This window comes from Cervus canadensis, chromosome 27, assembly GCF_019320065.1.
Source record: "Cervus canadensis isolate Bull #8, Minnesota chromosome 27, ASM1932006v1, whole genome shotgun sequence".
NCBI classification, from domain to species: domain Eukaryota; kingdom Metazoa; phylum Chordata; class Mammalia; order Artiodactyla; family Cervidae; genus Cervus; species Cervus canadensis.
This window is the reverse complement of record NC_057412.1, coordinates 9,154,212-9,169,243: the sequence shown is the minus strand read 5'-3', so window position 1 is coordinate 9,169,243 and position 15,032 is coordinate 9,154,212. Positions and strand designations below refer to the sequence as shown.

The window sequence follows — 15,032 nt, the reverse complement described above, 5'->3', positions numbered from 1 at the left end:
TGCTGTTCTCAATTCAGGAAGTTTATTTAAGAGGGGGGAGGCACACCAAACTTTAAAGACACGTAATTTCTTCTGAAGCACATCTAGTCCCAGTTAGTCACAGTGATTACCACAGGCACAAGGAACTTCCAAGTCAGAAAGAAAAACCTAACAAAAAAAACACAATAAAAACCACACTGAGGTTTCTGACAAAAATTTGAAATACTACATCTTCCCTGGTGGCTTAGCTGGTAAAGAATCTGCCTGCAATGCAGGAGACACGGTTTCTATTCCTGCATCAGGAAGATCCCCTGAAGACGGGAATGGCTACCTACTCCAGTAATTTTGCCTGGAGAACTCCATGGACAGAGAAGCCTGGTGGGCTACAGTCCATGAGGTTGCAAAGAGTTGGACTGTATCTTATTTTTTATTAAACAGCGCCAGTATATGACCAGAGACAAAGAAGCATTTTTATGTCATGAGACAAATAATTCATGACAAGCATTCTGTTTCCTGTGTGGTATCTCACACCTTCACATAGGAAATACAGATATCTGAGATCCCTAAGCTATTTCACTTGTATGTTGCATGCATAGAGTGCTCACACAACAAGCATTACTGAGAATTTGCTAAAACAGCAGGTATTAGCAAAGCCTGATTTTTATAGGGCCCCCATCCTTTTCCAAAATGTCTCCTCTTTGAGCCCACTGATCGCTACTTTTTTAATTATGAAAAAATTCAGATGATGACCGCTTCAGTAATCAGTATTTAAAGCAGAAGCAAATGCAAGCTTGGGTCAGTTCCTTGAAAAGCAGACAGTCCGCAGTTCCTAAAAACCCTTCCTGAATTACACAGGGCAGTCACTGAATAAACACACTCACTATGCAACAAGCACACTCTTCTTAAGACCCTTACACTGCACTTCAAATGCCGAGGTCCACGAGGGTCCTCCCCCGTGGACAAACCTCCTCCACTCACAGTGTAATGATGTGAATCCTTCTCGCCCACTTCAGGAATGCTTTCTGGTATTTATCACAGTGTGCCTGACATTTGGGTTAAGTACATATGTGCACCGCCTCCCCGCTGCAAATATACTTTCCATGGGCAGGAAACACAATGGGACCCCCACTCGCAGCCTCGCCGAGGTGCTCCACCTTCATGAACGTTGGTTCAAGCTGATCAGGAGGCTGCCAACATGCCTGCCCCTCTCTGCAGCCCTCCAGCCCCCCACCCCCTTCTCTGCAAAAGCTCTCCTGAGTGCCCATATTTTAACTCTGCAGCTCTGGCCCCATAGCTGATTACAGCCAGAGGAAAGCGCTCAGTCAACTGCGTTCTCCTTGCTTAAGCGTTGTGAACGAACACATCCAGGCTCTAGTTAGCTAAGGCTGGCAGGCAGGGGAAGTCACAGACAGAGGTTGTGCCTGGCAAAACCACGAGGGGACAGGAAGCAGGCAACCGGAAGAAGCAAGAAAATAAGAAGATGGACAGAGAGAGATGCTCGGATGAGATGGCTGTGGACCCAAGTCACAGAGATATGGAGCGGATGAGACAGGGACCACCTGGTTACCTGTAACTCCAGTGAGGAGTGATGGGTCTACTTCAATAAGCACACCCACTTTTAAATAATTATTTATTTATGGATGTGCTGGGTCTTCCTTGCTGCGTTCAGGCTTTCTCTAGTTGCAGGGTGGGGGCGGGGAGGGGAGGGTGCTACCTGCAGTGCGGTGTTTCGCTGGCTTCTCCTGTTGCCGGACAAGGCTCCAGGGCTTGTGGGCTTCAATAGCTGTGGTGCACAGGCTTCGTTACCCCGAGGCATGGGGAATCTTCCTGGGCAGGGATCGAACCCATGTTCCCTGCATTGGAAGGTGGATGCCTATCCACCGTACCACCAGGGAAATCTAAAAATCCCCCCCTTTTAAACATAAGCTATTTTGGTAGCTTCATCTTCCTTCCAAATGAACAAAACCCAAGAAAACTGCCCCAGCTCAAAAGCTGGTTGACTAATATTCCCTTTCTTGATCCCTTCAATCTCTGAATCCGAAGCATTTTATGCCATCACTTTTATCTGACCACTGACCATTCACCTATTACAATGATGTACGTTCCTGCCCCCACGCACTCCTTGAAGGCAGGGACTGTATGATTCATTTTTGTTCCCTCAATGGCGGTCAACACTGTAACAGCGCAGTGAGTGCTTGATCAATAGGTAACAAGTATTTCTGCCTAAGTTCAGAATCCATTAGACATAGGGAAATTTAGCATATATTAAGCACCCACTGGATATCATCAATGTATCTCTTAAGATAACCTGAATGGCATGATATTATTGTTGGATCATAAGCTTTTGAGAAAAATAAGCACCTCAGTGTCTTCTAAGATTGTTCTTTGAAGTATGTATGATGTGGCAACTTAGTCATATCCGACTTTGTGACTCCATGGACTATAGACCACCAGACTCCTCCGTCCATGGGATTCTCCAGGCAAGAATACTGGAGTGGGTTGCCATTCTCTTTTCCAGGGGATCTTCCCAACCCAGATATCCAACCTGGGTCTCCTGCACTGCAGGAAGATTCTTTACCGTCTGAGACACTAGAGAAGCCCTACCAATAATAGTACCTTATATAAAAAGCAACGGATTATTGTTAATAAATGTTATACATACAGTTGAGGAAGACACTTAGGAAGAATTAAAAGTCAGGCTCTTCCTAGGCTAAGGGGGCCCATCTGACTGGGCCAGGCATCTGTAACAATCAGCTACCTACTCTCGCCATACAAATATGTTTTATCTTTGACAGCAAATCTATCCATACATCAATTTAAAAAATTTAAGGGAGTTGAAGAAATTTCAAATACCAACAATCAGGAGAGGTAGAGTAGAAACCCTCTTAGATCCATATTAGAAGGTTATAGTTGGTAACTTAATTAGTTTTCCCAGAAAAATACCTTAAAAACTTGGTAACCATCGGCACATTTTCATCCTACATTAAAAAAATCTAGAGTCTCCATTTCTCTATGTTTATCTGAATTGAAAAAATATTAATCTCAGACAAGATGACATTTAAGTTGTTAAATATGCAAACAAGGAAAAGATATGGATGATATTTAAGAAAGCCAAGAACTTACATATACAAAAATATATCTTTAAGACACATACTATTAATACTACAAAAACTTTCCTTCTTTGGAAATATTAAGGACAAACAGGGGACCTCTTGGAGTATCCTTTTGCAACTGGCCATTTGGAACAACGGATTAATGAATGCCCAAAGTTGTGTTTACACATAACTTGACTAAACCACCACCACCAGGTACCAAATAACCAAGGATGTTTCAAGACCACAAAATCAAATGTGGCCAATAAAAGGCTGAAAACAGAATTAATGATCAGGGTCATGTGCATTGATACTAACTCTGAAAATAATTTGCTTACTGCTTTTTCTGGTCTTTCAACACTTAAAAATCAACCTTTAATCAAATTCTCCAGGATATTTCTTTTTGAAAAAAGCTTCCCCGGCAGCTAAGCGGTAAAGAATATGCTTGCAATGACAGAGATGCAGGAGATTTGGGTTCAATCCCAGGGTCCGGAACATCCCCTGGAGGAGGGCATGGCAACCCACTCCAGTATTCCTGCCTGGAGATCTCATGGACAGAGAAGCATGGTGGTCTATACTCCAGAGGGTCACAAGGAGTCAGACACAACTGAAGCAACTCAGGACAAATGCTACAAATTATGTAGTGTTGTTAAAATGGTGTTTAAAACATGTAAGTCAGAAGTCAATAAGTAACATGTGTTACTTTACTTTATCTTCATCAATTTACAGCTGCAAAAGGCATGAGCAACGTATCTATCTGCTCAAGGGGCTTGCCCAAAATAATGCATGGCATCTGAAGGAGGTAAGGTAGAGAACTGGGATTCCAGGCTTTTCCAAGAACAAGAGCAATTAGATTTTATAATTATTGGAGTGATGAGCACAGGAGGAATACAAATACTATTCTTTCTACTTTTACATATGCTTGAAATTCTGAATTAAAAAGAACCAAAAGTTTAAAAGGGCTTCCCTATGGCTCAGACAGTAAAGAATCCGCCAGCAATGCAAAAGACCTGGGTTCAATCCCTGGGTGGGGAGATCCCCTGGAGAACTCAACATTCAAAAAACTAAGATCATGGCATCCCGTCCTATCAGTCAAGTTGCTCAATCATGTCAGACTCTGCGACCCCATGGACTGTAGCCTACCAGGTTCCTCTGTCCATGGGGTTTTCCAGGCAAGAATACTGGAGTGGATTGCCATTTCCTTCTCCAGGAGATCTTCCTGACCCAGGGATTGAACCTGGGTCTCCCACATTGTAGGCAGACGCTTTACCATCTGAGCTAATAGAAGTGGAAACAGTAACAGATTTTACTTTTGGGGGCTCCAAAGTCACTGTGAATGGTGACTGCAGTCATGACATTAAAAGACGCTTGCTCCTTGGAAGGAAAGCTATGACAAACCTAGATAGTGTATTAAAAACCAGAGACAAAACTTTGCTGACAAAGGTCTGTATAATCAAAGCTATGGTTCTTCCAGTAGTCATGTGTGGATGTGAGAGCTGGACCATAAAGAAGGCTGAGCGCTCAAGAACTGATGCTTTCGAATTGTGCTAGAGAAGACTCCTGAGAGTCTCCTGGACTGCAAGGAGATCAAACCAATCAATCCTAAAGGAAATCAACCCTGAATATTCACTGGAGAGACTGATGCTGATGCTGAAGTCCCAATCTGCTTCTGTTTATGTTCAAGTCTGTTTCTGTCCCATTTGTCTCATAATTTAGATTCCACACATCACTTAGCCGTACAACAAAAATTAACAAAACATTGTAAATCAACTATACTTGGATCAAATATTTTTTAAAAAAAGAAAATATATCATAAACTTTTTAAAAAACCCTCAAATTGGTGACAGCTCTGAGTACTCAGACAGCATACTAATTCTAAGTTCTAAACAACTTTCACTTCAGCATCAAAACCGAAACAAAGCATGTCCAAGTCAATCTATTTCTGTTTCTGGATTAAAAGAACATAGTCTCTCCTCTATAATTCTCCGGAATACAAAGAAAAATCCTATCTCAAACCGTTTCTTAACATAAATTCTTGTAATAATGGGAGATATTAGAGGCTATATCTAATTTAATTGGAAAAGAGAACTGGAAGCTGAAAATTGCTCTTTGATTACAACTTAATGAGGAGCTGAGAGGCAAGACACAGCTGATGAAACACCACTGCAATAATGGGAAGGGATGTGCACCGCTGTGTTTTCACAATGACGACTCATCTAAGAGCAAGGGACAGGAAATGCGCAGGGCGCCAGCCCACTTCCCACTAATGTGGCCCAGGTCTGTTTCTGACACTGTATGCATATATACTGTCATATACATACATTCATACTCAGAGGTGGAAAATATGGTGCAAAAACCCTGTTCAAAGGATGAGTCACTATTATACCAACATGCTGAATGCAGAGACAAACGGGGGAGGGGGATACCAAAATAAGTAGGACAGGACACGACTAAAAACACAAATAGATGTGTCCACATATAGCCAAGATCCTCACTGTCCTTCTGCTAATTTATGGCTCGTTTTCTCATCTTTAAAACATCCAACCTATTGTGAACCAAGTATGCTCCAACATAAAATAAACATTGTACATGTATATAAACAAGTTTTTTAAAAAGCCCATAGAAGGAACAAAATTGGGTCATTTGTAGCGATGTGGATGAACCTAGAGTCTGTCATATAGAGTGAGGTCAAAAGGAGAAAAACAAGTATCATATATTAGTGCATATATAGAGAATCTAGAAAAAGGTACTGATGAACCTATTTGCAGGGCAGGAATAGAACACATGAAGAGAACAGACTTGTGCAGACAGCAGGGGAAGGAGAGGAGGGGACACATTGGGAGAGCAGCACTGATATACACACATCACCACGTGTAAAGGTCCAATTCACACAAGACTGTTTGTTATTTCTATCTCAATAAAGCTAAAAAGAAGAAAGAAAAAGACAATGCAGGCAAAACAGTTTTAATAAATAAGAGGTCAAATATAAAAGTCCATAATATTACTGCAAATATGCAATAACTGAGTATGCATTTAGGAAACAGCTAGAGAGTCACAAGGATAAATGTTACATGAAACATTAATCTGATTAAAAATGATTAATGGTGTGCAAAGAAATATCCAAACTGATTTCATCTCTTTCATCTCTGAATCCTATGGTTTGTGCAAGCAATCCTTATAACTATATAGACCAATAATGCAAAAAGTGTATCTGTACTCATATACAGGTGGAAGTCGCTCAGTCGTGTTTGACTCTGTAACCCCATGGAATTCTCCAGGCCAGGATACTGGAGTGGGTAGCGGTTCCCTTCTCCAGGGGATCTTCCCAACACAGGGATGGAACCCAGGTCTCCCGCATTTAGGGCAGATTCTTTACCAGCTGAGCCACAAGGGAAGTCCACTCTCACATCCATACATGACTACTAGAAAATCCATGAGTTTGAGCAAGGTCTGGGAGTTGGTGATGGACAGGGAAGCCTGGTGTGCAGGAGTCCATGGGGTTGCAAAGAGCTGGACATGACTGAGCAACTGAACTGAACTGAATTCATCTACAGGTAGGGTACCTCTACTCAAAAAATGTTCACATAATATGAATTTGTTCATCTTTCAAATACCAAAACAACTACTCATAGGTGCCTGTCATTTGTGGGTCAATTTTAAGCCCATAAAGGTGGACGGCACACACAGCAAAATAATGGCCAAGAATATTTCAGTTTCTACCATAGCAGCATGTCTACCATATGTCCTCAAAGCTGATTAGATTAAAAGGATCACATGTGTTCAATTAATTTTAACTTCACATAACTAAAACATGAAGACAGCAAAGTTGACAAAGAAGTCTTGTCTGGGGTTATATATTTTAGAGCAGACAGTTGGGCCAAGGAAATTGCTTTGTTCAACTCATCAGCTTTTGTTTGGGCCAGGCACTGGGGTGCTTTGTCTTATGATTCTGTTAATTTATAGACAAAACAACTGTTCATTTAGAGCGAGGAGGTTAAAGAAACAGAAAACACATACTGTTAATTGTGGACAAGAAAATACTTAGGAAAAAGAAAGGATATCCACAATCTAATAGAAGGGACTAGAAGCAAAGCTACATGCGTGTAAGTTTCCCAGCTGGAAATCTCAGCCAGGACTCAAGGCTTAACCTGTTCAAATTCCCTCCAGAGACATGTTCCCAGCATAAGCAAGCAGAGTCACTGACACCTGCTCTACACCCCTGAGTCCCAGAAGGTGCTTTGCATATTAGGGAGGGTCAAAAAGCCTGTTTTAACTTTTTTCCTTAAAAGAAGAGAAAGAACAGTACTGAGATTTCTATAATTTCTTGTTTAACTGACATTTAACTTTTACAATACACACCTGTGCGCTCCTATCATAAAAGGGGGACATAGTCTAAGATTGGTTAGGCAGCTTTCCTGGACTGCTCAGCTGTCAAAGAGCAAAGGCTTGCATTTGAATAGGGGTTCAACAGAGAGGCCCATGCTTCCCTTTCACTGCACTTGACCCTAAGAGCTCCCTTATAACACATCTGGATGTGAGACTTGGACTATAAAAAAAGCTGAGTGCCGAAGAATTAATGCTTTTGAACTGTGGTGTTGGAGAAGACTCTTGAGAGTCCCTTGGACAGCAAGGAGATCCAACCCGAAGGAAATCAGTCCTGAATATTCACTGGAAGGACTGATGCTGAAGCTGAAACTCCAATCCTTCAGCCAAGTGATCAAAGAACTGACTCATTGAAAAGACCCTGATGCTGGGAAAGATTGAAGGTGGGAGGAGAAGGGGACGACAGAGGATGAGATGGTTGGATGGCATTACCGACTCAATGAAGACAGTTTGAGTAAGCTCCAGGAATTGGTGATGGACAGGGAGGCCTGGCGTACTGCAGTCCATGAGGTTGCAAAGTTGGACATGACTGAGCGACTGAACTGAACTGAACTGAGGCATCACATATGTGTTCATCTATACAAAAGCAATGGGCAGGATCATCTTTCCCATGCCTTTCATATTAGCATCTTGAGACTTGAATTCCCTTCTCTTTTTAAATATTTATTTAGGCTGTGCTGGGTCTTAGTTGCATTATGCAGGATTTTTTTGTTGTTTTTGCAGCTCTCGGGCTTAGTTTCTTCCTGGGATGTGGGATCTTAGTTCCCTGACCACCGATCAAACCCACATCCCCTGCACTGCAAGAGGGATTCTTAACCACTGGACCACCAGGCAAGTTCCCTGAATCTCCTTCTCTTCTCAATTCACATCACCCTTGCATACAGGCTAATCTTTCTATTAGTATTGTGACCAGAAAACGCTTGCTGAAAACAATCGCACAGCCCTTACTCACTTCTAGGGTTAGATCCCAAATCTCCACAATCAAGATCGTCTACTTCACAGCCTCATTCCACATTTTCAATTTCCTCAATTATTTTCTCAGTGTATCTCACTGCATACTTAGAAGCTCCTGAAGAACGAAGAGAGGCTTCCCTGATGGCTCAGATGGTAAAGAATCTGCCTGCAATGCAGAAGACCTGGCTTCCATCCCTGACTCAGGAAGATGCCCTGGAGGAGGGCATGGCAACCCACTCCAGTATTCTTGCCTGGAGAATTCCATGGACAGAGGAGCCTGGCGTTGGGTTGCAAAGAGGTGGACACAACTGAGCAACCAACACTTTCACATTCTATGAGCCAAGAATGATGTCTGGCCACTCAGCAATGCCTGACACAAAATCCTATCCTGGATCAGTAAATATTTGCTCAGTTGGCCTGAATTAAATTTGGGATAAAAAGAAAAAATTGGGGATGGAATGATACTTCAGATAAAGAACTGAAGTACACTTTCAACTTTTTCTTCTCTCAACCTAAAGCCTCTGCATTTAAAATAAAACTATTTTTAAAGTCTCATTTCATCCAAAAGAAAGAGGACAACAAGATCTAAAAATTCTAATTCTTCCTAGGCTTTATAATGTATGTTTTAAGAGGGATATTATCCTAGTTTTGATCTACTTATATTTATAAGACTCCTAGGTTCCTGAGACCAATGGCTAGGTAATATAATAGTGGCAAGTGGCCACTTTAGGCTGTTAGATGATGAATAATTTATATACTTATTTTCAAATTGTTTCTGTGATGGCAGCACTTTCTCCATCTAGTATACAATGCAGGAATTTTTTTTCTACCAAAGGTCCACAGAGGAAAACAGTCATCAAGGGAGCGTTTGTTGTGGCCATCTATTATTGCACACAAACTATCCCACAACTTAGTAGCTTCAAACAGGAAGCATCTCTTATCTCACAGTTTCTGTGGGTCAGGAATCTGGAAGTGGCTTAGCTGAGTGATCCTGACTTGTACAACGGTATAGTCAAGATGTCAGCTTCGGCTCTGGTCATATGGAGGCTTCACTAGACCGCAGGATATACTTCCAAGTAGTTCACTCGTTGCTTGGCAAGTGAGTGCTGGCTGCTGGCAGGAACACTCAGGTCCTTCTTAGCATATGTACATGTCTCTGGAGCTGCTTGAGTATCCTTACAACATGGTGGCTGGCTTCCAACACAGCAAAAGTATGCAAGGTACAAGCGATGTGCCTTTTATGGTCTAGCTTCAAACGTCACAGGCATCTTTTCCGTAGTATCCTCCGGCACACTGTGGGAGGAGTCTGTGCACGGATGTGAATACCAGAGGGGGCCAGCACTGTTGGGAGCCATCTTAGGGGCTAACTGCACCATAATAATTTAGAACTCCTGACAATTCTGTGAGCTGACCAAGCGATTCTTCTTCACATGGTATCGGCTAGCGTATTGCAAGGAAGGCTGCAAAGTCCACCTGGCCTTGCATACATGACTGGCAGCTGACCTAGAGCTCAGGCATCGCAACTGAATGAGGGCCTCCATTCTCTTCCACTTGGGCTTCTCCCCCTGGCTTCCTTCCCAGAGTGCAAAAGGAGACATTTCCAGGCCTTCTTAAGGCTTAGACCCAGAAGTAAAACAGTGTCACCACCACTCAATTCTGCTGGTTAAAGCAAGTCTCGTGTCCAACCAAGACTGAAGGGGAGCGGCTAACTGCTGGAAGACATAATTCATCAACAGGCAAGGGTAGAACAAGGACTTCCGTGGTGGTCCAGTGGCTAAGATTCTGAGCTCCCCAGTGCAGGGGGCCCAGGTTCTATCCCTGGTCACGGAACTAGATCCCACATGCTGCAATCAAGGATTCCTCATACCACAACAAAGAGTAAAGCTCCGATGTGCTGCAAATAAGACCCAACACAGCCAAACAAAAATAAATAAGTAAAAATTAAAGGAAAAAAAGAGCACTAATAAAAAAAAAATTCAACAGAACATATTACCACAGGGTCACATGAAGAATAATCTAGGGTTTGCTTCATGTTTTTAGGGAGTGTATTTAGTGATCATTTAGTAGGTTTAACTGAATACTGAAGACCACATTTAAATGTTTATTGAGCATTATCACAGCACCTGTATCTTAACTGGGTAAAAAAATAAACTAAAGGCAAATACGGACAACGGGCCAACAACCCCCAACACTTGCTAAAAATTTCTTTGGAATTCTGTCAATGGAAAGAAACAGTCTCTGCAAGGTCATTTTATGAGGGGGCTCTGTCATTTTATGAGGGGCTTCCCTTGTGGCTCAGCTGGTAAAGAATCCACCTGCAATGCAGGAGACCTGGATTCGATCCCTGGGTTGGGAAGATCCCCTGGAGAAGGGAAAGGCTACCCACTCCAGTATTCTGGCCTGGAGAATTCCGTGGACTGTATAGTCCACGGGGTCGCAAAGAGTCAGACACGACTGAGCGACCTTCACTTCACCGTCAGCGTAGGGAGCAGTGCAGAGCACCAGCCTCGTTCAGTCCCCGTGTCTGTGCCAACCACAGGCCGTCCACAAGCAGATGCTAAACGATGACTCATGCTGAGTCAGGGACAAGTGCTGGATAAAACGTTTTGTAAAGCAGGATCTTTGGGAACTGTAACTCTCAGTGACACCTTGAGCCTATAATCCTTTTGCCCAAAGGAGCTAAGCTAAGTCCCAGTCTTAGCTCAGGCTACCGTAACAAGCTATCATCGACTGGCTGGCTTCAGTGACAGGAATTTACTTTCTCGCAGTCCTGGAGGCTGGAAGTCGTGGGGGCCACAGAGTTGAGCTCTGTTGAAGGTTCTCTTGCTGGCCTGCAGACTGCCACGTTCCCTCCGGGTGCTCACAGCCCCTCTTTCTGTGAGCAGGGCAGAAAAAGCAAACTCTGTGCAAGTTCTCTGGTGTCTTGTCTTATTAAGGGCGCCAATCCCATCGTGAAGGCCCCACCACCATGACCCCATCTAACCTTGATTATCTACCAAAGTCTCCACCTCTGAACAATATCCCAGTGGAACTTAAGGCTTCACCATATGAATTTTGGAAAAAGTGAAAGTGTTAGTCACTCAGTCATGTCCTACTTGTTGTGATCCCATGGATTGTAGCCCAACCAGGCTCCTCTGTCCATGGAATTCTCCAGGCAAGAATCCTGGAGTGGGTTGCCATTTTGTTCTCCAGGGGATCCTCCCCACCCAGGGATTCAACCTGGGTCTCCCATATTGCAGGCAGACTCTTTACCGACTGAACTACCAGGGAAGAATTTTAGGAAAGACACAAATATTTAGTCTATACCAGTCCTCAATACACATTTGATGGAGAAAAATAAAAGAATGGTACTCACTGTGCTAATTAAAAAAACGTAAAGAGAATTTTTATATTTCAAAAGTGCCCAGTATTTAAATGATGACTAGGCAGAAACATTAACTATTATGATTAGGGAACAGGAGGAAATTTATGGGTACCAAGAATGTGGATGAAATGAGATAAAATGCTGATTACACAAACCTAAGTTTCAAACTTTTTTCCCAACCAAACTTTACAAGGGCTTTTAGCCAGGAGTTAAGGTGCATGCTCAGTGGCTCAGCTCTCTCAGACTCTTTGTGACCGCATGGACTATGGCCCATCAGGCTCCTATGTCCATGGGATTTTCCAGGCAAGAATACTGGAGTGGGATGCCATCTCTTTCTTCAGAAGATCTTCCTGACCCAGGGATTGAACCTGTATCTCTTGCATTGGCAGGCAGGTTCTTTACCACTAACACCACCTGGGAAACCTCAATTTTACTTTTTTCTTCCTAACCTTGCCCACGACCAATGATAGGACCAAAGAAATCAGGAGGCAAAAATGCGAGTATTAACAATAACAACCAGGATTGCCCTGGTGATTTGGCGATGAAGACGAATCTGCCTGCCAATGTGGAAACATGGGTTCAATCCCTCATTTGGGAAGTTCCCACATGCCACGGAGCAACCAAGCTATTGCACCCTAGAGCCTGTGTTCAGCAACAGAAGAAACCACTGCAATGAAAGGCTCACATACCACAGCTAGACAAAGCCCTTGCGTGGCAATGAAGACCTAGCACAGCCAAAAAACAAAATAAAAAAAAGAAGAAGAACAACTAAACAACCAGCAGCAGGGAATACAAAATAAGAGGAGCATGAGGCTATAAAGGACACGGACTAGATAATTCGCCATCAAAATAATAGTACTTGACGCATCACACGAAGCTAAGCACCAACAGACATGAGGTGCAGCTACACAGGCAATTCTTTGGAAAAACAAATTAACGAGTGAGTTAAACTGGTTAGCAAAAGGTCAAAATGAGGTTGTAGTCATGAGCTCAGTTGCTTTCATTCCGTCCTAGGACCACAGACTGCTCACAGCTGCCTCTCTGACTCAGCCAGCTGTCTCTAAAACATCTGTGTTTTGGTCACAAGAGGAACTGAGAACATAAAGAAAAAAATGATTCATCACTATTGAGAGAAAATAATCAGCAAATGAAGAGCACCGTCAATGGGGACAGTTTCGTATAATCAAAAAAGGGGAATTTGCACAATGGTAGATGGCAGGATATAGTGGATAATACCTTAAAGGTACTAAACAAAAATACTTGTCAACCTGGAATTCTATACATAACTAAGTTATTGTTTAATAAGAACAACTTCGGGAAATAACTAAGATGACGGCATTCAAAGAAAGAGAGGAATCAACATAAACAATATAGAAATTGAGATCCTTTGGTGAAAGGATTGGCTGCAAACAGTGAATCAAGTTAAAGGGAGAACCTACGACTGTGAGAATTATGGCAATATAACAGACCATAATGTTAAACTTCAAGGATACAAAAATAATATATCTTACAAAACCTGTTAGAAGGAGAGCTGAAAAAATTATGAACATTATTTTCCTTCGCTATATTAACAAGGAATCAAATGATCATCTAAAATAAAAACATGGAGTTTAAAAAAAAAGGAAAAAAACATTTCCCAACAGCACACAAAAATATTCAATCTTACAAATGAAAGGTATTTCTAGTTATAAAAGAAAAATTTCAGGCTACCTACAACATGGCAAGTAGTAGGAAGACTCTAAAATACCAACAGGAATGTTATAAGTAGATCATTTAGGAGGCACTATTCAATAGAAAAAATCAAACACTGTTTAAAGGTTCTGAGTGAATATCTCACCACCAATACCACCCCCCCATACCTTCCCAAAAGTTGTTTAAAGTCATGATGCACTATGAATTTCCTCAGATGCCCATTCTCCAATCTACAAAGCTTTTAAAAGGCAATATGTGTTTCTGAGCCCATTGTGTTGGGCTGTGGTCATTATTCCACTCTGCCTCCATGCCACTCATCACCCCTTTTTTTCTGACAAGAGCTCCTCTCCCTACACCAGGTGGCTCTGCTTGGCTCATCAAACAAACCATACACCCTCATGACCAAGAGCCAGTCGAGTACTGAGTCCTTTGGTGGCTACGATGACTGGTCCAAAGATAGACGCATGACCAAAAGCAGGACCAATGAGAACCCCTACTGGAAATTAAGAGTGCAAACTACCAGGATGAGGTTGGAATTCTAAGCTGGGAAGACACATTCCCAGAGCTACTGGATGCCATTTTCCCTGACCTCCTAGGGGAAGCCCATTTTTGCCAGAGAAAATGAGGATAAAGGATAAGCAGATAACAACAGATCCCAACAGAGAAATTCCAGACAGCACCGAGTTTCGGTTCCAATGTCTAAGGATCCAGTTTCTGGATGCTGTTTTTGAAAAATTCTGTAAGCTATCCCTACTCCAAGATTCTCTCCATCAGTAGGAGGAAATATTCTCCATGTACAAGACAATTTCAAGCTCCTGTCAACATAAACTGACTCTACTCACCCTTCTTCCTCATTTTTCTTTTCTAAGATTCAGCTAGTCACTTATGAATAGGATCTCATTTCTCTCTAATTTTATTAACCCTTGAGCCTAGTTTTCATATGATGGACACCTACCCTTCCTACAATTTCCTCAGCTTAGGTTCCTTCCCTTTAAAAGACAAAGCCCAACAGAAAACAAAACCTCTCCCTTTTCTGTGAATTGCTCACAAGTTCTTTGCCTCTTGGGCTTTCCTCAAAGAGGCCACAGATGGCTGCATCACCCATACATGTTATTCTTACTGTAACCGACCACAGTTTTATTTTCCTCCCATGCTATTCCCTGAAAACTGCTCTTCATTTGCCAAGTTAGGAGACTGTTCTATTAAAAAACAATGTCCATGATTCAGAAATGGACAAAAGAGATTATGCACTGACTGTCTCAGCAGTGAAATACAGGTGTTGTCCTCCAGAGTCTGGAAGGGGTGGGGAAAGGAGATCTGATTCAATGGGGTATGTTCTTCTGACTGACTGGCTGTAGGTAACCCTGTTGCAAAGAGAAGGACACGGGACTGGGCAATAGAACAACAGTAACAAGAAGGCTACTCCATAAGGGTAGAGACTAATCTGACAGCAATGCAAATGCTTCCTGGTTCATGCACTGCAGATCAGATGATTCCTATCACAGCCCTGTGAATGAAGTCTGTTGAAAAAGAATTTAAATCTCTTCACATCAAACTGGATAACACCT

The 15,032-nt window shown here is 42.4% G+C and overlaps 1 protein-coding gene across 7 annotated transcripts in view; it reads right to left on the bottom strand.

Annotated features, from left to right (window-relative positions):
• LOC122428625 (amyloid beta precursor protein) overlaps nucleotides 1-15,032 on the bottom strand; it is a 287,533-nt gene that overhangs the window by 204,678 nt on the left and 67,823 nt on the right. The gene's annotated exons all lie outside the window — the stretch shown is intronic.